This window comes from Camelus bactrianus, chromosome 3, assembly GCF_048773025.1.
Source record: "Camelus bactrianus isolate YW-2024 breed Bactrian camel chromosome 3, ASM4877302v1, whole genome shotgun sequence".
Lineage (NCBI taxonomy): Eukaryota > Metazoa > Chordata > Mammalia > Artiodactyla > Camelidae > Camelus > Camelus bactrianus.
In genome coordinates, this window is record NC_133541.1 from 100,568,209 (window position 1) to 100,593,151 (window position 24,943).

Here is a 24,943-nt window from a genome sequence, read left to right on the forward strand (position 1 = left end):
CAAGAATCCTGAGCTAGTGCTGGAGGGGAGCCTGGACAGGGAGAAAGAGGCTGCTCACCACCTACTCCTCACAGCCTTAGATGGAGGAGATCCCATCCGCCAGGGCACTGTTCCCATTCGTGTGGTGGTTCTCGATGTAAATGACAATGTCCCAAAGTTTACTCAGCCTGTCTATAGAGTGAGTGTTCCTGAGAACCTCAGCGCTGGATCTCGGGTTCTCATGGTAAATGCAACTGATCCAGATGAAGGAATCAACGGGGAAGTGGTATATTCATTCCGGAATATGGAAAGCAAAGCTACTGAAATATTCCAGTTGGATTCTCGATCTGGAGAAGTCTTAATACAAGGTCTTCTGGATTTTGAGAAATATAGATTCTATGAGATGGAAATTCAAGGCCAAGATGGTGGAGGTCTCTTCACCACTGCTAAGATGCTGGTCACAGTTGTGGATGTGAATGATAATACTCCGGAAATAACTATCACATCTTCTACTAATTCAGTGCTAGAAAACTCTCCTCCAGGTACAGTGGTTGCTCTTCTAAATGTGCAAGATCAAGACTCTGGAGAAAATGGTCAAGTCTCCTGTTTTATTCCTAACAATCTGCCTTTTAAATTAGAAAAGACTTATGGAAATTATTACAAGTTGGTAACAAACAGAGCATTGGATAGGGAGCAGGTTCAGAGCTACAATATAACTTTGACAGCAACAGATCAGGGAAGTCCGCCCTTGTCTACAGAAACTCACATTTCACTGAATGTAGCAGATGACAACGATAATCCACCCACTTTTGCTCACTCCTCTTATTCTGCCTACATTCCTGAAAACAACCCCAGAGGAGCTTCTTTCTTCTCAGTGACTGCACTTGACCAGGACAGCACGGAGAATGCCCAGGTCACTTATTCTCTGGCAGAGGATACCCTCCAGGGAGCACCGCTATCCTCCTTTGTCTCCATAAACTCAGACACCGGCATTCTGTATGCGCTGCACTCCTTTGACTATGAACAGTTTCATGAACTGCAGTTGTGGGTGACGGCATGTGACAGTGGGGACCCACCGCTCAGCAGCAATGTGTCACTGAGCATATTTATACTAGACCAGAACGACAACATACCTGAGATCCTGTACCCTGCTGTCCCCACAGATGGCTCCACAGGCGTGGAGTTAGCACCCCGCTCCGCAGAGCCTGGCTACCTGGTGACCAAGGTGGTGGCGGTGGACAGAGACTCAGGACAGAACGCCTGGCTGTCCTACCGCCTGCTCAAGGCCAGCGAGCCAGGGCTCTTCGCGGTGGGGCTGCACACGGGCGAGGTGCGCACAGCGCGGGCCCTGCTGGACAGAGATGCGCTCAAGCAGAGCCTGGTGGTGGCGGTGCAGGACCATGGGCAGCCCCCTCTCTCTGCCACCGTCACGCTCACTGTCGCGGTAGCCAACAGCATACCCGACGTCCTGGCTGACTTCGGAAGCCTTGAATCTCCCGCCAACCCTGACGACTCAGTCCTCACGTTGTACCTGGTGGTGGCGGTGGCCGCGGTCTCCTGTGTCTTCCTGGCCTTTGTCATCGTGCTGCTGGCTCTCAGGCTGAGGCGCTGGCACACGTCGCGCGTGCTGCAGGCTTCAGGAGGCAGACTGGAGGGCGTACCCGCCTCTCAGTTCGTGGGCGTGGACGGGGTGCGGGCTTTCCTGCAGACCTATTCCCACGAGGTGTCGCTCACCGCGGACTCGCGGAAGAGTCACGTGATCTTCCCGCAGCCCAACTATGCGGACACGCTCATCAGCCAGGAGAGCTGTGGGAAAAGCGAGCCTCTCTTGATAGCTGACGATTCAGCTACCGGTTTAGGCAAATGTGATCCTACCAGTAATCAGGTGAGATTTATTTCCTGCCTCCCAGTTGCTGGTGTCCCTGTATAGGTCTTCTAAGTGACTTTTTTTTCTGAGCCTGTTATAAAACCTGTTTTTTTTGTTTTTTTAGAGGTGGGGCTTATATTCTTAACATATTTAAAGCAAAACGTATGAGTTTCTGTACTTTACCTTTCATCAAATTAACATTTTCTAGAGAGGTTTTGTAAAAGTCATTTTTTTAGTCCTGGTGTTTTGTTTTGTTTTGTTTTAATTTCAAAGGTCCAGTTCAGTTATAGATTGCTTTATTGTAAGTTGATTTTTAGTAATTTTTTTTATCATCAGTGTCTATGGCTATCAGTGTAAACTGGTTATGATTCAAATTAATGATTTACAATTTTTTTATTTCATTTCAACTTCCTATCACCTTAACTGATTTATGATTGTATTCTACCGTTGCTCGCTTTATTTCTAATGTTCATATTTGACACTTGATTCAATAGCATACTTGCTCTAGCTCTGTTTCTTATCCACAGTACATATGTACACACACACACACGTACACTTGCACACGTCTAAGCTTTTCTCTGAGCATGAAACAATTCTGTTTTTATTTTTTGTGGCTGGTAATATGTTTCAATCATGTTGATTATTTCACCTTTGTCTCACTTATTTATCCCATCGAAACAAGATATAGTGACTATCTTTTAAATACTAGACTGTCTTGGGAGAGGAAATGTAGAACACACTTTTTTTGTTAAGTTCTAGACATCTTTTCTGTTTCTACAGTGAAGAAATACTGATATTATTTCCTTTTATTCCTTTACCTGTAATTTAATGTCTGTGTGTGTATTATTGACTTTTTTTTTTAGCGTAGTAAATTCCCTTAGGGAAATAACTTAATGTTGATCCAGTGCGTCTCAAAAAGTTGTTTTCAAATCTGCTAAAAATGCTCACATTTTTCAGATTTATTCATATGGAATAGTTTGTGAATGTAAGAAACAGAGTGGGTATTTAGACTTTCTGAGATTCCTTCTTTATGTCATTTGTAAATTCATTTTTGTATTAACTATAAGTATACTCAATTCTTATATTCAGAACCAACTTGTTATTGAAGCCCTGATAATTACCTACTAACATAAGTGTTATGTGACGCAGTGTCTAGGAAAGTTAAGGAGGGAAAGGAAACTGATTTAGGGCATTTGGTCACAGGAATTATCTCCATAGTCAATTCAGCTCAGCACTTTCACACCACTTTGAGGTATTTGGCCCAAATTACTTGCATATTTATGTTCCCTTTCAAGTTTTCCTTTCTCATTTTGGAATTGACCTTATTATAATTAACTATAAATTGAGTATCTAGTGCTTGGGTGAAAAGAATTTCAACTGTGGGAAAGGGGAGTCCTGCAACAGATGCCTAAATTTGTATTGAAGTCAAGAAACGTGTGAGATTGTTTTGAGCATCTAGGGCTAGAATTTATGCTTGTGGAATTCCAAACTGAGAAAAAAAAGATTTAAGGCATGTTACTTGAACTGAAATTAGATGAATAAAAAGAATATGAGGTGTTTGTTGGAAGAGAGAGGCTGTTCCATATTTTTTTAACATAGTTTGAACTAGTTAGGAGTTGTCAACCATGATCTTAGAGAATAAAAAGGAAAGGTTGGTTTTGACACTTGAGATTAAGAAGGTTATTTTGATTAGAGGTAGCGGGAAAGGTATGTTGAGATGCAACATATGGGGCAGTTAAATAAAAGGATAAAATTAAAACACTTACATTTCATGTCATTAAATGTCTATGGTAACCTACTAGGGTATACTCTATGATTAAAGTGTAAAACACTTAATAATCCTTTTCATAAATGTCATTTATAATTAACAAGGGAAACTGTATGGTATTGGTCATCTTTATCTTGAGTAAAACCCTACCTTTGATCTCGCCTCCAGTTTCCTCTGATGAAAGGAGGAGGAAAATTATATGCATAGCAGATTGAAGATAATACTGGGTGTCACTTCATGGCTGTCACAATTTCCCCATACCACTTGGTGGGGCTATTTTTCCACATGGTCTTTGCTTTAAGTCTGGAGAAAAGACTTTGTTCTTCGAATATGTGTATTGCCTCTGATTAGAAAAAGACAAACTTTTCTCATTACTGAGTTAATGGCTCTTCTATAGGGTTTCATCTCTAGGGATACTTATTTGGTAGTAAACAGTGGAAAACAGATCTGTCCAAAACTCCTAAACTGACTCATTTCCTATACATCAGTACAATATATCTATCGGAATACCGAATCCTATTATTAAAAGGCTTCTGACTGCAGTTTTCTAAATAGACTCCAAGCGCCGCTGTTGGCCAATGCGCTGCCAGAGCTGGAGTCCAATATCTACCCATGTGATTTTCTGCACGGTCACAGAAGCAAGTCGGCAAGGAGAGTAGCGGGAACTCAGGCTCTCTGCTCGGCATATCTGATTACGGGTTACGGACTGGGATGTCTTCAAACTGGGAGCGTTGAGTTTTCTCCGTGGTCGACGTAGACATTTTAAACGCAATTTGTAAATCATCTTCTCTTAACGTCTGAGGCTGTAGCAGAGCAGAGAAGGATGGGAAATAGGGCGGAGCAGAGGAGCAGTACCTGGCGGCGGCGGCGGCAAGTACTCTTTTCTTTCTTGCTGCCTTTGTTACGCGGAGCGCTCTCCGAGCAGATCCGCTACTCTATTCCAGAAGAAATGGCCAGAGGCTCAGTGGTGGGGAATGTCGCTGAGGACCTGGGGTTGCCTGTACGGGATTTATTGACCCGCAACCTCAGAGTTAGCGCAGAGAAACAATACTTTACTGTGAACACGGAGAATGGAAATTTACTTGTGAGTGACAGAATAGATCGGGAGTCACTCTGTCCGCAAAACCCTCAATGTGTCGTGCCTTTAGAGATTGTAGCAGAGAATCCTCTAAATGTTTTTCACATAAACGTGATGATAAAAGATATAAATGACAACCCACCTCATTTCCCCCAAAATAGCATTGTTTTACAAATCAACGAATTTGCAACTCCAGGAACTCGGTTTGGCCTGGAATCAGCTATAGATGCAGATGTAGGGCCTAACTCTCTCCAGACTTACCAGCTCAGCTACAGTGAGCTTTTCTCTCTGATGGTTGAGGATAAGACTGAAGGCAAGAATGTCCCAGAATTAGTGTTGGAGAAGCCGCTGGACCGGGAACAACAGAGCTCCCATCTTCTGGTCCTGACAGCAGTGGACGGGGGTGATCCCATCCAAACTGGCACCACTCAAATCAGGATCAAGGTCACTGATGCCAATGATAACCCCCCAGTGTTCAGTCAAGATGTGTACAAAGTTAGCCTGCGTGAGAACTCGCCCCCAGGCACCTCTGTTCTAAAGGTGAAAGCCACCGACCAAGACGAGGGCATAAATTCAGAGATAACCTACTCCTTCAAAACACCGCGAGATATTGGAAAAATGCTTGTGCTAGATCATAAAAGTGGAGAAATTAAATCCAAAGACCCTATAGACTTTGAAATCAGTAGCAGTTATACCATAAGCATAGAGGCCAAGGACGGCGGAGGCATGGCCACCGAGTGTAAAATTATACTGGAAATTTTAGATGAGAACGACAGTGCCCCAGAGGTGATTTTCACATCGGTGTCTAGTTCCATAACTGAGGATGCCAAACCTGGAACCGTGATCGCTCTGTTCAAAACACATGATAAAGATTCGGGAGAAAACGGTGAGGTCACATGTCTCATAAAAGAAATAGTTCCTTTTAGAATTGAATCTTCCGCCAATAATTACTACAAGCTTGTAACAGATGGAGCCTTGGACCGGGAGCAGATCCCGGAGTACAATGTCACCATCACAGCCACTGACAGAGGCAAGCCCTCTCTCTCATCCAGCAGAAGCGTCACCCTGCACATCAGCGACGTCAACGACAACGCTCCGGTTTTCCACCAGGCCTCCTATGTCGTCCACGTGGCAGAAAACAACCCGCCTGGCGCCTCCATCGCCCAAGTCAGCGCCTCAGATCCCGACCTGGGGCCCAACGGCCACGTCTCCTACTCCATCGTGGCCAGCGACCTGGAGCCGCGCGCGCTGTCGTCCTACGTGTCCGTGAGCGCGCAGAGCGGCGTGCTGTTCGCGCAGCGCGCCTTCGACCACGAGCAGCTGCGCGCCTTCGAGCTGACGCTGCAGGCCCGCGACCACGGCTCGCCCGCGCTCAGCGCCAACGTGAGCCTGCGCGTGCTGGTGGGCGACCGCAACGACAACGCGCCGCGGGTGCTGTACCCGGCGCTGGGGCCCGACGGCTCTGCGCTCTTCGACACGGTGCCGCGCGCCGCGCAGCCCGGCTACCTGGTCACCAAGGTGGTGGCGGTGGATGCCGACTCTGGGCACAACGCCTGGCTGTCCTACCACGTGCTGCAGGCCAGCGAGCCCGGGCTCTTCAGCCTGGGGCTGCGCACGGGCGAGGTGCGCACGGCGCGGGCCTTGGGCGACAGGGACGCGGCCCGCCAGCGCCTGCTGGTCGCAGTGCGCGATGGGGGACAGCCGCCCCTCTCGGCCACCGCCACGCTGCTCCTGGTGTTCGCGGACAGCCTGCAGGAGGCTCTGCCTGACCTCAGTGACCGCCCAGAGCCCTCTGACCCCCAAGATGAGCTGCAATTCTACCTGGTAGTGGCCTTGGCCTTGATCTCCGTGCTCTTCCTCTTGGTAGTGATTCTGGCCATTGCCCTGCGCCTGCGACGCTCCTCTAGTCTGGCCACCTGGGGCTGCTTTCAGCCTAGTCTCTGTTCTAAGACTGGACCAGAGGGGTTTTCCAACTACAACGAGGGAACTTTGCCTTATTCGTACAATCTGTACGTGGCCAATTCTCGGGAAACAGGGTTTAATATTCTCACCATGACGCCAGAAATGGTCCCTCCAGAAGATCTTTCCAATGAAGCTCCTTTGGGAGTAAGTGTCACTGAGGAGAATAACAAGTTGAACTCTAACTCTGTTGCTTCTACTCACGTGAGTTTCAGCCTTTCATCTGCATATGGGTTTGGTTTAATTCCTAATATTTAGGAAAGGAAATCTTAAACAGATTATACCTACTGTCAGTTCAAGTTTTTGCCCACTTTCAATATTTTCTGTTCCTTTCTGTGTGGGTCAGTAACTTCATTATTAGCTGTCAAGTATTTTAAGTATTTTGACAATTTCACCTGAGTTATTCTTTACCCCCCCACACACAATAAAATCTCTCTTACTGTGAGAAGTAGATATTATGATGCTGCTGCCACTCCATTATTTTTTTAATTGCATTATAGTCAGTTTACAATGTTGTGTCAATTTCTGGTGTACAGCACAATTTTCCGGTCATACATGAATATACATATATTTGTTTTCATATTTTTCACCATAAGCTACTACAAGATCTTGAATATATTTCCCTGTGGTATACAGTATAAACTTGTTTATCTATTGTATATATACCTCTCAGTATCTACCAATGTCAAACTCCTAGTCTGTCCCTTCCCACCTCCCTACCCCCGGGCAACCACAAGTTTGTATTCTATGTCTGTGAGTCTGTTTCTGTTTCATATTCAAGTTCATTTGTCTTGGTTTTTTTTTTTTTTTTTTAGATTCCATGTATGAATGATATCACATGGTATTTTTCTTTCTCTTTCTGGCTTACTTCACTTAGAATGACATTCTCTAGGAACAGCCATGTTGCTGCAAATGGCATTATTTCATTCTTTTTATGGCTGAGTAGTATTCCATTGTATAAATATACCACCTCTTCTTTATCCAGTCATCTGTCGATGGACATTTAGGTTGTTTCCATGTCTTGACAATTGTAAATAGTGCTGCTATAAACACTGGGGTGCAGGTGTCTTTTTGAATTAGAGTTCCTTCTGAATACATGCCCAGGAGTGGGATTGCTGGGTCATATGGTAAGTCTATTTTTGGTGTTTTGAGGAATCTCCATAGTGTTTTCCACAGTGGCTGCACCAAATTGCCTTCCCACCAGCAGTGTAGGAGGGTTTCCTTTTCTCCATACCCTCTCCAGCATTTATCATTTGTGGACTTTTGAATGATGGCCATTCTGACTGGTGTGAGGTGATACCTCATTGTAGTTTTGATTTGCATTTCTGTGATAATTAGTGATATTGAGCATTTTTTCGTGTGTGTCATTCATATGTCTTCATTGGAGAATTGCTTGTTTAGGTCTTCTGCCCATTTTGGATTGGGTTGTTTGTCTTTTTCTTATTAAGTCATATGAGCTATTTATATATTCTGGAGATCAAGCCTTTGTCAGTTTCATCTTTTGCAAATATTTTTCCCATTCTGTAGATTGCCGTTTTGTTTTGCTTATGGTTTCCTTTGCTATGCTCCAGTATTTCTAATAGGAGCATAATTTTTTCCTGTAAGTGTTTCTCTTTTTCAGAACATCAGTATCTTGGTATATAAGACTTTCTTTGCTCTATCAACTACAAAGTGAGAGGGAAATGCATGAAAAAAAAAGGCTTTAAAATTAAGTAATGATTTGATAATATTTAGGTATATCTGCTAGGGATTCTTTTGCATCCCATTGAACAAGTCAGTTATATGCCCTGCCTTTTCTCAGAGCTACTTATAGATTTCATCCCACAGTTAAATGTATTATTTCATGGCATGCCTGCCAAACATGCTTATCCTCAGAATCTAAGTATGTACATTCATGAAAGCACAATAGTGAGAATTTTTCCTATATTTTGATGGGTTTTCAAGTGTATTACCAGTAAATCTCAGTAACTGGAATTACATTTGTTACCCAGAAAAAGGTAAGTTAGTAATACTCTTTGGGTTTTTTATTTTCCTAAACATTCTTTTGAAATGTAATATGTTAGTATACTACTTCCGTTATTTCCAGTTAAATGCTAGTTGTTCTAAAAAATCTTAATTTTGTTCTAAAAATATTACTGTGTCTTCTTCACTTGACTTCCTGTTGAGTGTGATTCTGATAATGCGTACAATCACGTTTCTTAATTTTAGGTTTCCATATAATTGTGAAAATTTTATTTTTAAATAGTAAGTGTCAACAGCTTGTTAAGGTAGTTCTTTCATTTAGGCAAGACTCTATCAAAAATTTGCCCTAGATTTTAGCTGGGTAAGAAATTCTAAATTACTCTATTATACAGTGTCTTAAAACATGAAACTTCTAAGGAGATTCCCATAATAAGTGCCTTTGTGCTGTGGAGTGATATCAAAGTAAGTGCTCTAAAATAATAAGGTTAAATTTACTGTTTAGAGAAACTTCAAATTCATTTAAAACCTCGTTGGAAAAAGAGAATATGCCTCCAGCTACAGAAAACAATCTCAAAGTAGCTCTGTATGAAAAATTTAGGGAAATAAAAAGAAGCTCACTGAAATTTCAAGTAAAATGAATACTGTAGTTTTAGTTGGCTCCATCCCTATTTGAAGAACAGTAGGTGGAGCTATTTAAGGTCTTAAAACCAAAATCCTTCCCCGGAGTTAAAGATTGTGCAGTAATTGGTTAGGACTCTGAGCGCCGCTGTTCACCAATCAGGGAGAGAAAAGCAGAGTGATCTCGCTAGCCCTGCACGCTCCTGAAGCACAAAGCACAGATAGAAACTAACCATCTTCCGGACTAAGGGGCTCTGGTCTCCCAACTGTCGGATTTTAAGGACGGAAGAGCTAATCCTGACTTAGGTGGTCAAGGGAAGAATTGGAAGTAATCCTTGAGGAAACTGACAATGATTCTTGCGCTACTACACCGGGACTGCACAAAACTGGTCATGCTGGGAGTTCTCCTGGGGACTCTGTGGGAAACTGGATGCACCCAAATCCACTATTCAGTTCCCGAGGAACTGGAGGAAGGCTCTAAGGTGGGTAACATCGCTAAGGATCTGGGGTTGGAGCCCCAGGAACTGGAGGAGCGCGGAGTCCGCATCGTCTCCAGAGGTAGGACACTTTTCGCTCTGAATCCGCGAAGCGGCAGCTTGATCACCGCGGGTAGGTTAGACCGGGAGGAGCTCTGTATGGGATCCCTCAAGTGTCAACTAAATCTGGAGATTCTGATGGAGGATACCGTGAAAATATACGGTGTAGTGGTAGAAGTGAGGGATATTAATGATAATGCCCCCTATTTCCAGGAGGGTGAATTAGAAATAAAAATGAGTGAAAATGCAGCCACTGGGATGCGATTCCCCCTTCCGCACGCTTGGGATCCGGATATAGGGAAGAATTCACTCCAGAGCTACAAGCTCAGTAGTAATACTCACTTCTCCTTGGACGTGCAAAGCGGAGCGGATGGTAACAAGTACCCGGAACTGGTGCTGGAGCACTCCCTGGACCGCGAGGAAAAAGCTGTTCACCACCTGGTTCTCACGGCCTCTGACGCTGGCGACCCAGTCCGCACTGGCACCGCGCGCATCCGTGTGATGGTCGTTGATGCGAACGACAACGCACCAGTGTTTGCTCAGTCTGAGTATCGTGTGAGCGTTCCGGAGAACGTGGAGGTGGGGACTAAGCTGCTTCTGGTAAACGCCACCGACGCTGACGAAGGAGCCAATGCGGAAGTGATGTATTCCTTCCGGTATGTGGACAATAAAGCGGCTCAAGTTTTCAAGCTAGATTGTCATTTAGGGACAATTTCAACAATAGGGGAGCTGAATCACGAGGAATCTGGATTCTATGAGATGGAAGTGCAAGCAATGGATAACGCAGGATATTCTGCACGAGCCAAAGTCCTGATCACAGTTTTGGACGTGAATGATAACGCCCCTGAAGTAGTAGTCACCTCTGTCTCCAATTCCATTCCGGAAAACTCTCCCAGAGGGACGTTAATTGCCCTTTTAAATGTAAATGACCAAGACTCTGGCGAAAATGGACAAGTGATCTGTTTCATCCAAGGGAATCTGCCCTTTAAATTAGAAAAGTCTTATGGAAGTTACTATAGTTTAGTGACAGACACACTCCTAGACCGAGAACTGGTTCCTAGCTACAACATCACGGTGACTGCCAGTGACCTAGGAAGTCCACCTCTGTCCACGGAAACTCACATCTTCCTGAACGTGGCAGACACCAACGACAACCCTCCTGCCTTCTCTCATGCCTCATACTCCGCCTATATCCTAGAGAACAACCCCAGAGGAGCTTCCATCATCTCTGTGACCGCCTATGACCCTGACTATGGAAAGAATGCCCAGGTCACTTATTCCCTGGCAGAGGGCACCCTCCGGGAAGCTCCTCTGTCCTCCTACGTCTCCATCAACTCCAACACTGGTGTCCTGTATGCACTGTGCTCCTTTGACTATGAACAATTCCGAGACTTGCAGCTACAAGTGATGGCACATGACAGCGGGGACCCTCCACTCAGCAGCAACGTATCGCTGAGACTATTTGTGCTAGACCAGAACGACAACGTACCTGAGATCCTGTACCCTGCTGTCCCCACAGATGGCTCCACAGGCGTGGAGTTAGCACCCCGCTCCGCAGAGCCTGGCTACCTGGTGACCAAGGTGGTGGCGGTGGACAGAGACTCAGGACAGAACGCCTGGCTGTCCTACCGCCTGCTCAAGGCCAGCGAGCCAGGGCTCTTCGCGGTGGGGCTGCACACGGGCGAGGTGCGCACAGCGCGGGCCCTGCTGGACAGAGATGCGCTCAAGCAGAGCTTGGTGGTGGCGGTCCAGGACCATGGGCAGCCCCCTCTCTCGGCCACCGTCACGCTCACGGTGGCCGTGGCTGACAGCATCCCAGATGTCCTGGCCGACCTGGGCAGCCTGGAAGTCCCGCGGGACTCTGATGCTTCAGATCTCACACTGTACCTCGTGGTGGCGGTGGCTGCGGTCTCTTGTGTCTTCCTGGCCTTTGTCATCGTGCTGCTGGCTCTCAGGCTGAGGCGCTGGCACACGTCGCGCGTGCTGCAGGCTTCAGGAGGCAGACTGGAGGGCGTACCCGCCTCTCAGTTCGTGGGCGTGGACGGGGTGCGGGCTTTCCTGCAGACCTATTCCCACGAGGTGTCGCTCACCGCGGACTCGCGGAAGAGTCACATAATCTTCCCGCAGCCCAACTATGCGGACACGCTCATCAGCCAGGAGAGCTGTGAGAAAAGCGAGCCTCTCTTGCTGTCAGGCGATTCGGTGTTTTCTAAAGATAATCATGCATTAATTCAGGTGAGTTTATATAAAATATTCTCCTCTGAGCAAAATATCTTTTATTATAAGTAAGTAACATAAATTCGGAATTTATAAAGCAGACACCAATACATTTATATAAATATGGCAGGCACCAGTGACAACCGGGCCGCCTTCCCTCAGCCCTCTTTTCAGGTCTTCCTTCATGCCTTGTTTATAACAGTTTTTAAAATATATTTGTATATGGCATATATAAATTTTTATATCCAGTTTGTAAAGTACTTGTTAAAACTCTATAATTTTTCTAATTTAATTTACAACTCTACAACTCTTCCTGTTTTTGATTGCTTTTATTTCCTATTGGCCATGCAACAGTTTTATGTTGAACATCTCGTGCCAATTTATCTGTCAAGAATACAAATTCTTCTAGAGGGGATAAGTCTAATTCAATGAAAAGTATTCGATGATATTTTAAATAAACTTTCATAAATAGAGCAACTTCTAACTACACATGATATTGCTAACAAAATCACAAATTGCATTTAGTTTCTTTTAAAGTGTGGTACTTCTTTCTGGTCATTAGGGATGCATACATTATACTTTGTCAGTGTCCTAAGTCATTTCATGGTTTCATATCATTCATGAACTTCCAAATATTGAGAATTTATTTCTTACACTTTTAAAAGTTTCTCACTGAAATATGCAGTGTAAGTGTTGTCATGAGGAAAAATGGAAGAAATTGTTTATTTTTCATCCCCATCATAGAGTTCAGGAATACCATGTCTAAAGGTAATTTCCAGGTTAAATATTTCTTTCGCCCATTTTACCCACACTGATGATTTTAATGGTGACTTTGTGGGATATTCAGAGTTAACAAATTGTGTTTTGAGTGCATTTTGATACTGTGGTAAATTTGTAGGAATTCTCTCTTATGTAAAATTTCCCATAATTCTCACAGTGGAAAATTTTCTGGAAAGTGCATAGATTCTGTTTCCTGAGAACCTTATGCTTATTGTAGAATGTCGAACAGAAATCAAATGCTAAAATATATTATTCCTGGAAAAGCATTGCTGGAACCTGTAAGAAGCCTGGTTTCTTTTGGTGAATTCTGTGAAGGGGTAGGAAACCATAATATCCTGATTATTTTCTCCTGATTTGTTTTCTATCTATTTTCAAAATACGGTAGTTAATTAAAATCTAGACTTATAAAAGAGATTGAAAACCATTTGGAGAATGAAAGATAATCAAATGGCCCTAAAATGAAAGAGTTGCTGCTACTGAGATTCACGTCACTTTATGTTTCTTGACAACCAAGACCAAAAAGGGAAATACAGTATGGTTCTACTTGTCTAGTTTTTTTAAAGGAAGTTTTTGACCTTATCTAAAATGGCAAACTTTGTATCGACATTGAGTTCCAAATGGAATTTACTAAGTAGAGGTTCCTAAATAATATCAAGAAGAATAGAGGGCAATGTAGTTTCTGGGGTTTTTTGTGAAAGCTATCAAAATGTTTATCACATGGCCAGTTTTCATATGACGGTCGATTCAAAATGAAAGATGTAACACACAGCAGAAATTATTTGGGAAGCTAAACTAGTATGGTCCAATTATGCTGGTTTCTGTTCACGTAACTCAGTTTAGGGGCAAATCGTCAAGAGCTGGGGCAATGAATAGTGATGACCCTTAGGCTGTATCTCAAATACCAGTGAGCTCAACTATGCTTCCAGTATGAGCTAAATAGGCTTCAGTAAATAGTTGCTGAGTGAATGAATGAACAAATGTACATGCTCTGGGGATTACCTAATATCCATATTCTAAGATGTAGTATGATAGGGAAACAGCAGCTTTGTAATGAGGTAACTCCTAACCATGTGACTTTGACGTTATTTAATCTCTTTCAGCTTCAGCAAAATAGAGATTGTAATGTGTAATTCGAAAGACTGGGGTGAAGACTACTGATAACATATAAACCATCTAGTTCATAATATGTACGTAATTAACAGTAGCCTTTTTTTTTTGGAGATTGTTGATAGAAAAAGGAGTCATGCTTTCCATATCACTACACTTGACATTCTGTTGGGAAAAGTAATAATGATTTGTGTGCTTCTCCAGGAGGTACAAGAGGCAGAGGTAAAACTGTTCTAAAGTTTTTATGAAAGCCAATATAGAAATCTTAAGTGCTTAGGCACATTCTTGATTGAGAAGTCCTTGTTTGGGGTCATGATAGATGGGGGAAGATTTATTTTTAATAAGACAATTTTATGAGTGTTAATTTTTCTCTGCCTGAACCATGGTGTAACTTAAACAAGGATCCCATGAAACTTCTTATTTAAGGGCCAATTTACTCCAGTAAAACTGCTAGGATGATTTAAATGGAAAATGGATCACCAAAACCTGAAAGCTGGAGTAATTTTGCTTGGGCCACATGAGAATTTAAGCTAATAGCTGTACAAAATATCAATCTTAACTTTAGGATATTGGTTGATAACTTAGGATTGATAATTAGGATATTTGTTGATTGCTTTTGTAGAGTACTTGGCAATGGGTTTGGATGTTGATATTTCTTCTGGTTCTAGTAATGAAATTATGTCAGGGGCTTTGCTTATCTTCCTTTTTCTGTGGAAGAGGAAGGAACTCACTTTATCTAGTAAGTTAATCAAGATGTTAAGCTAAAATTGGAATGTAATTTATTAGTAGACATTCTTCCTTGACTTCCATTCTTTTTTTAAATATATATATATATGTTTATCTATCTATCTATCTATATATATATATCTACTTGTTTATTTATTTAGGTTAGGGAGGTAATTAGATATATTTATTTAACGGCCTTACTGGGAATTGAACCCAGGACCTCATGCGTGCCAAGCATGCACTCTACCACTGAGCTGTACCCTCTGCACCACTTCATTCTATGAGAGCTGTTATGCTACTTGAAGCAGCAATGGCCTAGGATGCTTGCTGAGTCTGTATAGCTTGTTGCAACTACTCAACCCATGGAATATTTTAAACTGAGCTAGAAGGCTAATGATGAATGAGCGGATTGTATCACAATTTTTCAGTTATGTATAACAGAATATCGCTGTGATCATGAATTGAATAGTTTTCTGGTGAAAAATCTGATTTTTTCTCATGCAGGATATCAAGTTCAAAAAAGCAAACACCTTCATATTAACTATGTGCCACTCTTTGTATATCAATTATATTTCGATAAAGCTATTTTTTAAAATTTTAAGCAAACGCATAGTTGGGAAGGGATGTTGATCAAACTAATGACTGTATATATTAAGGAAAGAGAAAGATTTACTCTCTAATGTTACACTTGGAGTTCATTTTTAGGAAACCATACCTAATGCAAAGTTACCAATAACAGAGCATACTCTTTGGGACACACTCTTAAAGCACTGATAGGAAAAGAGCCTATGGCAAAGGTAATTGAAAAAAAATCTTTGAGAGAGGATATGTTTTCTGTATACCAAATTGGAAGAGCTCTGGTTCAGGAAAATGTGATGAAACTGCCATCAGATGGACCATAGAGTCAGATGAAATTATTGACCTGTGTATAAAAGGGATCAGTACCTCCACAATTTCTCTTAGAGAAGCCATAAAAAGACCTACAATGTTTAATATCATTAAGGACAAGTGTAATTTCATAGTTCATCTTTAAGTCTCTGAAGAATTTTATACAGTGGTATATTATATACCTTCTAGATACTCAGTTAACAGGCTTGCATTCAATGATTAAAAAATAATGTCTCAGGGGCAAAAAATCATAGTGCAAAATCCATTTTACTTGTGCTTTTTCTCTACATCAAACTCCTAATAAGAGCCAACTCTCTGATCTATCTATACAAAGCTAGGTAGCTGGAGATTTATCAAATTTTTAAAGCAGATGCTACAATCTGCAAGGTTTCTGTATTGTGAAACCTCCTAGAAGCTTTTAAACATTTGTAGCTAAAGATCCAGCCAGTAGTTCATCCTGAGACTGTGTATATGAGAAAAGTAAATCCTTGCCCCCACCACCACCAAAAAAGTAAATAAAAAGAGGGACTCAAACTAAAAATACTCTTAAGAGTCAAGAAGAAGTAAAAAGAAGTCATCACTTTGACTTCATATGCTGGAGTCACTGAGGATATACATTTCCAAGAATATTTAATTGCCTGAAAAAGACTGTACTGCTGCCTTTCAGCTTGGAGGTTCCAATAAGAAACATCTCTCTCTTTGCTCTCAACTCTTCGGAACCTCAGCCTCTAGTTTCTTCAGATTGCAGCGCTTGAGTAGGGACTCAGAGCACTGCTATCAGCCCGTGTGGAAACAGAGATCCCATAAGCTTTCCACTGGGTGACTTTCCTAACTGGACCTTGCCAAAGACGTGGAGCCAGGAGTCCGGGACTTACTGCCTCAGAAGCTGTGGGTTAATATGGAAAAAAATATCTCGCTCCAAGTGAAGAAAGTGGGGACTTACTTGTGAGTAACAGGATGGACCTGGAGCAGATATGTTCACATACTATATTTTGTATCATACGTTTAGAAACAGTAGTTGAAAATACTTTAAATGTCTTGCATAGTAATACAGATATTCAAGATGTAAATGATAATACCCCTAAGTTCAGCAGGAGTACTACTGAGTTAAATATCTGAGTTGACCCAGCTTGGAGCAAGATTTGCAATAGTTCCTGCAAAATATCCTGAAGTTGGAAACAATTCCTTTGCAAAATTACCACCTGAGCAGAAACCATATTTGTCTTTGAAGTAAATGAAGCCAACAGCGGAAACAAATAGGTTGAACTCATGTTAGAGAAGCCACTATAATGGGAAAAGCAAAGCTCGAATCACTTAGTCCTGAGGGCCTTGGATGGCAAGGCGCGCTAGAAGCAGAACTGCTGAGACCCCAACCCTGGTGGTCAACGTCAACCATAGCCTCCCACCCCCAGTGTCAGCCAGCATGTGTACAGGGTCAGCCTTCAAGAAGATATGCCCCTGGGCACCTCCATGGTGAGGGTGAGGGCCACTGACCTGGACAAGAGTGTCAAAGTGGAGATCAAGTATGCCTTTGCAGCCCACAGTATCAGTATCCAGTCCGGCCTTGATCACAGTAGTGGAGAAAATGAAAACTTTAATTACATCAGAATATGAAGAGATGTAAAAGTGTTCCACGGTTTGGAAGGAAGGAATGGAGGCAGAGGGAAATGGTTTCTGAGTGTAGTTAAGACCAAAATTCTAGATGATAATGACAGAGTCCCAGAGGTGATTTTTACTTTTATTTCCATAAAAATTCCTGAAGATTCTGTACCTCAGATAATAATTGCTCTGTTTAAAACACAGGATCCAGATTCACTAGAAAACAGGGGAGGTCACATGTTTGGTACAAGAAAATGCATCTTTCAGAATTGAGTTTTCCATCAGTAATTACTACAAGCTTGTGATAGATTGGGCCCTAGAATGGAAGCAAACCCCAGAGTACAATGTCGCAATCATGGCTGCTGATAGGAGGAAGCCACCTTTCTCCTCCAGAAGCATCACGCAACACAGAGGCAATGTCCGCAAGGGCCAGTTTTCTGCCAAGCCTCCTACATGGTCCACATGCATGAGAACAACCCTCCTGGAACCTCCACTGCCCAAGCCTGCACTGCAGATCCCAATCTGGGACCCAATGGCCATATCTCCTACTCCGTTGTGGCCAATTCAAATACTTTAAATGAATCTGAGCTAGCACAGAGCGCTGGATAAGGACTGTTCCTTGTAATCAGGTGATTTTACAAATGGATCCCAATACTGTTAGCATAGAATTTCACTGAACTTGCAGTTTGCAAACACTTCAAAAATCATATGTATAATAACATCTGCATAGAAAATTCCCCATTATATATCATTGTCATTTTTGGAAGCTTGCACTCTAAAATATAACAGCAACAATCACAAAAAAAAAATAGGAAAAGAAAACAGTTACCTTTGGAAACTGAAATTAGGTAAAATGGATAATACGGAATCTGAAAAGAGTGGAAGGAGAATTACTGGTAAGTCAAGAGAAAGAGAATATTAGGAGGAAGATGCATTAGAGTGTGTCTAATTGGTTAGTCACAGTAGGTTCCTTGTTGGCATGGATTTTGCTGTCTAAGATGTTAATTTTATTATGAGTTCTACTTGGCTGTTGGTCTCTAAAAGGAATTCAGCAAATCAGATAATTTGGCATCTTCATCCTGGATTCTGATGCTCACCTGAAAAGTTTGCTAAAGCTTGGAAACCAAGAAAAGGCAAGCATCTAAACAAATATGTGTCATTTGCATATACTGGCTTTATCTAATTTAATACTTCTCTAGCAGTATATGGGGGGGGGCAGTGAATATTCCTGGTGAACAAAGCGCACTTATTTGACTGCTGTGATGCTTATTTACCTTATTTAAAATAGATTTTTGCATGTGGTATGAGGTAGAAATTCATTGAGGTAGGGGTCAAGATTCTTTTCTCCCATATGGATGAATGCTTAGTTTTTCCAGCATCATTTGTCAAAAAGATTTTCCTTTTCCTATTGAATTGCTTTGGCCCCTGTTGAAAATCATATGATCTATATATGTGGGTCTATTTCTAGACTGTCCATGATATGCCATTGATCTCTCTATCTCTTTGCCAATACCACTCTGTCTTGATTATTGAGTCTTGAAGCCACGTAAGTCTTCCAAGTATTTTCTTCTTTTTCAACACTGTTTCGACTATTTTTAGTCCTTTGCCTATCCAAATAAATTAAAACCATCTTGTCACTTTCCAGAGGGGGAAAGCCTGCAGGGATTTTGAATGGGGTTGACTGCCTTGCATCTAAAAATCTACTGGGGGAGGGGTCATCTTAACAATATTGACACTTCCAATCCGTGCGAATGGTTTATATTTCCATTTATTTAGGACTTTAACTTCTCTCAACAATATTTTATAATTTTCAGTGTAGAGGTCTTGTATATCTTTTTTTAGATTATTCCCACATATTTGATGGTTTGGGATGTTAATTGTAAAATGTATTTTCTTATTTCATTTTCTGATTGTTCATTGCTAGTTTACAGAAACACTGTTGACTTTCACATATTCCATATGCTTTTGAAAAACAAGAAATACAAGATGCTCTATTCTTATATTGTATGATACTATAAAGTATAAGCTTAAACTACCTCTACATAAATTCAGGCTTCCATTCTCTGCAGGAATAGGTTGGAAGAGTCTACCCCAAAACAGAGTATAAACACTGGTGTCTGCCCCAAGTCTAAAAGTGGGTGGATCATTCATTCATTTCTATAACAAATTTTTGATTGCTTATGTAGTTAATACGCAAGTTCTAGGTGCTATGCATGCAGCAATGAACAGGGCAGATACAATTTCTGCATTAATGGCCCCCCGTTCTAAGATATGATCTTTTAAAAGCCTGATAAATGCCACCAAGGAGAAAAACAAGGGTGCTAAGAGAGCTTGTAATAGAGAGGCCTACTCTAGTCTGAAGGGTCAGGAAAGGCTTCTTTTAGAAAGTGATACTTAGGGTGCAATCTGAAGGATGAATAGAAGTTAGCTAGGTAGTGAGGATATTAAAGAAGAAATTGTCAGGCAGAAGCAATAGCATGTGTAAAGGACTCCACCCCCCACCTCCAAAAAAAAGTAAGTGATTAAAAAGGGCTAGGGAGGCTAGAAATGAAAAATAAGTAAATGAGGTACATTTGTTACAAGGCAGAGCCTTGTAAACCATATTAAAGATTCTAGATTCTCTTCTAAGTAACCTTGTACTTAGGAGCTATTGTAAGGTTTTAAACAAGGCAGTGACAAGACATGATCTGAATTTTTAAAAGAGTAATCTGTCTGCTCTGTGGTGAACTGATTTATGAGGTTATAAATGGAAGTAGGGAGAACAGATGGGAAACTATGGCAAAGTTCCTGGTAAGAAATGGTGCTGGACTGGATTCAAAGGAACACACTGGACATAGAAATAAACGGATATTGGAGATGTATTTAGGAAATAGATCCAACAAGACAGTAATGGAGTGGGTAGAATGTAAACTCCACGAGGACAGGGACTATTTTGTTTATTATTATATTCTTCGGATTGTTCCCTTGCAAGTGATAAATTCTCAATAAAATATTGTTGACTGAATAAAGGATGAAAGGGAGGGGAATAAGCGTCATTTGCAGGTTTCTGAATTAAGGGACTGGATGGACAAAGGTACCATTTAGTGAGATGTGGGAGACCAGAGAAGGGTAGATTTCAGAAAAATCAAGAGTTGAGTTGCAACCATGTTAAGTTTGAGATTCTGAGAAACATCCAAGTGCAGATATTAAGAGTGTGGTTGGATGGATGGTCACCATTCTTTCCCTCTGATTTCTTCCATTGTGAAAATCTCCTCAGATGTGTGGATCCGTACCAGGCTGAGCATCATCAGTTTCCAGATAGCTCTTCACTGGTGTGTTTTGGGGCTCATGGCAGAGCTAATCTTGTGGGAGTTTTTTCCTGATCTTTTTTTCATTGTTAGAAACATCTAGCACCCAGAGAACCTCACTGTCTCTGATCCATACTCACCCTACTCTTTTTTTTTTTTTCAAAACTCACCCCACTCTTGAGACTCGTCCTGGTGCCCAGTTCTTTTCTGCCTCTGGAATTCTGTTTGGGTTATAACTTATCAGCCTTATAAATTTTGTTGTTGTTGTTGTTGTTTAATTTTCTTTCACTTGAATGTTTTCTATGGACTTTTAAAAATTGAAGTATAGTCTATTTAAAATGTTGCGTTTGTTTCTGGCGTTCAGCACAGTGATTCAATTATACATGTATATTCTTTATCATGTTTCCATGGACATTTTTAGGTTCAGCTTTTCTTCACTATCTGTTTTTGGTTTACAAACAGTAAAATTTCAGATAAGGAATGTTTAGGATACAAGATGAAGAACAGTAGTAATAAAATTGTTGGATTTTAATATTATGAATATACTTGGAAGATCGTATACCACACTTACCTTAAACATCCTAGAGAGTCCTCAGTGACTTCGTAAAAAGTGATACTACTTTTTGTTCTATGACTTTCATCTAATACATACTTGCTTCCTCATCAGTGTGTTGTTAGCTTTCTCCTCAACAAAAGTATAAGCTCCTTGATGACAAGAATTTATTTATTTTTTCATGCTCTTTTTAAGGCCTGTAACAGTGCTTGACATTGTTAAGCTCTAAATAAGTATTTCTTAAATAAATTAACAGTAATTAAGCATCTTAAGTTGAACCCAACAGCAATAATGATCGTAGATCTTTCCCCCTTGAGGGGATAGAAATTTTCCATATTTTGAGAGAGGGGTAGATTACATGGGTGTATACATTTGCTTAAACACATTGAACTTAAGACCCTTGCAATTCACTGTATATAAAGAATACTTCTATTTAAAAGGAGATTTAAGAAAATAAAACATCAGATTCCACCCCTCCAGCCTCACCTTGCCTAGAGACTTACCTACAAGAGATTACTACTGTTAATATCTGATGTTATATACTTCCAAGCATTTTTTGTGTATGTAAATATGTGTGCTGTTTGTTTACACAATAGGGATCACTTTACAGTATATATACTGTTCTGCAACTTGCTTTTCCTAGTTAATAATATCTCAGGGACACCTTTTCGTTTGAGTCCTTATAGGTGTGCTATCTACCTCAGTCTTAGTAATTTTCTTTTATTTATTTTATTTGGGGATAGGAAACATATTTACATGATTCAAAAACCAAAACAGTGTAATAGGCATATTGTTTCATTCCCATTCCTGCCCAACTTCTATTGCACTTGTTTCCTCCTGCGCCCTTCGATGGTCATGCCTCTCAAGATGACTGTTTATCCCCTGCTCGACCAATCTCTGCTTCACCTATGCCCTACTCACATGACTAGCCAATACGCTTAATCAGAGGGCTATGATTAAGCCCTGGGGTAGTCAGTAACTACCTGCATGCTTGCCCCCTGCCCCAACCACTGGTTTCCCTGGTAACTGATGAGCTGGCGTCAATTCTCCCTGTAAATGGCAGCCTCTTCTTCCCAGAAGCAATCATCCCCCTGCTTAAGACTTGTTAACCCAGAGGCAATTATTTAAACCATCTGCATCCAACTGTTGACCACTGAAGGGCCATTGCCAACTATCAGTCAAGACAATAACTCACTTTTACCCTTGCCACAGGATCTACTCCTAGAGGAATACATTACAAAGTGGCCCTGGGACTGGCATTTCAGTCCCCAGTTGTTTGGGTTTGCGTACCCCACGGGGCATGTGGGGAACAGGATTAGAAAGGGGCTTACAGATTTCACCTGTCTTCTACCTGGCCCCACCTAAGAGTATTAAGGTACTAATCACTCCTACTGAAGAAAGGCACCATCATATTAACTCTGTGGTCTGTTGTTCTATCGCCTCTTCAGAATCGGCACCAGCTGTGGGGACTGAGGGTGTTCACCACTGAGGGTGAACTACAGGCCGAGACAAAAAACACAGGCAGGTTTGGTATTATCTCAAAATGCTGTTACTGCGTGTATTTTGATCAATGATCCTGATCTTTCCGGAACAGTGCCTGTTAAACATCTTACATTTCTTCTGCCTGAGCAGAGGGAATCTGTTCTCAGACTGGGCGACGGCAGTGGCCTTACTGTGAAATGAATCTGATCGCTGGGTCTGCAGTGAAATGCCTCTATTGATATAGAAAGGCAAGTAGAAGCGCTGGCTAAACATACAACTGCTGCCTTAAATAATACTAGATATGCAGTTACCCTCCTGTCGGAGGGGACCTCCAAAACAGGATGGCTCCGGATATGCTAACAACAGCACAAGGTGGGACCTGTGCGCTCTCAAACCCAGTGCTATGTATATACAGTCACTAACTCCTCAATGTTTCCTCTGCTATGAAAGCTTTAGACCAGCACATCACCTGCCATAGATTCTCTCTCCATCTACCCAGTAAGCGCCTGGCTCCAAAATTTGCCCTCATCCTGGCAAATGACTATTTTTAGCGTACTCATTTACCCTTGATACTCTTCAGCTGCTGTTTTCAGTACTGCTTTTGTGGTATTTGGTTGCAGCCCACCTCTATGTATCTGACCCCAGGGATATCATGGAAGAGGGGTGGACCAGGATTGTAAGGGTCGATCTGGGTAGGTAGGGGTGGAGTGTATGGTCAGGCCACTGAAGATGGGTGTTCTTTTGCTCTCTACATCCTCTGCTCGACCAGTTCCTACGTCACTTACATCCTGCTTACCTGACTATCCAAGCCTCTGATCACAGGGTTTAATTAGTAGCTGCCCATGTGTTTGCCCCCTGCCCCAGCTGCTGGTTTCCCTGGTAACTGATGAGCCAATTTGACGTCACTTCCCCCTATAAATGTTAGCCTCCTCCCCTTAGTAGCGAGGTTTATTGCAGAGCCCTGCTAATTGTCTGCGTTTCACAGTGAGGTGTTGCTCCAGGACCTTTCGCTTCTGACTGGTAAGATTCCCTATGCAGCAAATTATCGGTCTCTGTCACTGTCTCTGGGCTCTTTCTTCAGTCTCACGGCTGGGCAAGTACAAAGCTTGCAGGCCTGTGGGATGCAGCCTAATACCCCTAAAGGTAAACTTTTTACTAGTTTCTTAAGTATCCTTTCAGCATTTCTTTATGCAAATATGGGCAAATTATGGATATATGCTTTTATTTTCCCATTTTTCTTACAAAAGATAGAACATACTATATACACTGTTCTATATCTTGCTTTCTTCACAGTGTATCCTTTAAAAATATTTTCCTTTTAATACATGAGAAAGCTGGGTATTTTTAACAGCTGCTTTGTATTTTATCATGCTATTATCAGTCTCCTGATTAGTAAATTGATACTTAGGTTGTTCCAATCTTTGAGTATTATAAACAACTGCATTGAATAACCTTCTACTTACAATACTTTGCACATATGCTGTATATGTGTGGGATAAATTTTCAGAAGTGGAATTGCTGGGTCAAATAATAAATAGGTTTGTAATTTTGACAGCAAGTTTTTCTTAACTTTCTATTTTGAAATGATTTCAAATTTACAGAAGAGTTGCAAGAATTGTACAAATAACTATATGCCCTTTACCCACCTATCGTTAAACTCTATCATTCGTATGTGTGCACACGTGTGTATATGTATGTATGTATATACACAAAAATGATTGTTTTTACAAACCATTTGAGAATATGTTGTAGATATCATGTCTCATTCCTGAACACTTCATTGTGTATTTTCTAAAAGCATGGACATTCTTTAATAACTGAATTTCAGTAATGAAAATTGGAAAGTTTAACAGTGATACAGTATGATTATCTGTAGTCTATTACTGTAAACTTTACCCGTACTTTAATGCAATTTTTTAAAGTCCAGCCTCCCACATTGCATTTAGTTGTCACGTCTCTTTAGTTTACTTTACTCTGAAACAGTTCCTCAGACTTGCTTTGTCTTTTAAAACACTGCCGTTTTGAAAAGATTATAAGCCATTTATTTTGTAGAATGCCCTTAAATTTGGTTTGCTTTATGCTTCCTAGTGATTATATTTAAACCAGGAACTTCTTAAATTTCTTTTTTAATTAAAGCATAATTGAGTTACAATGTTGTGTTAGTTTCTGGTGTACAGCATAGTGATTCAGTTATATATACATATATATATATTCTTTTTCATTATAGGTTATTAGAAGGTATTAAATATAGTTTGCTGTGCTGTACAGTAGGACCTTGTTGTGTGTCTACTTTATATGTAGTAGTTTGTACCTGCTAATCCCAGTTCCTAATTTGTCCTCTCCCCCCCCTTTCTCTTGATAACCATAAGTTTGTTTTCTGTGTCTGTGAGTCTAAACTAGGCCCTTTTTTTTTTGTAGTATATTATCCATTGCTGTGTAACCAATTGTCCCAAAACTTAGTGGCTTAAAATAACAAACATTTACTATCTTAAAAATGTGTGGATCAGGAATCTCTGTATGGCTTTGTTGGGTGCCTG

General features: G+C 41.4%; 1 protein-coding gene across 1 annotated transcript in view; it reads left to right on the forward strand.

Annotated features, from left to right (window-relative positions):
- LOC105065491 (protocadherin gamma-A7) overlaps positions 1-24,943 on the forward strand; it is a 126,611-nt gene that overhangs the window by 44,840 nt on the left and 56,828 nt on the right. The window lies entirely within an intron of this gene.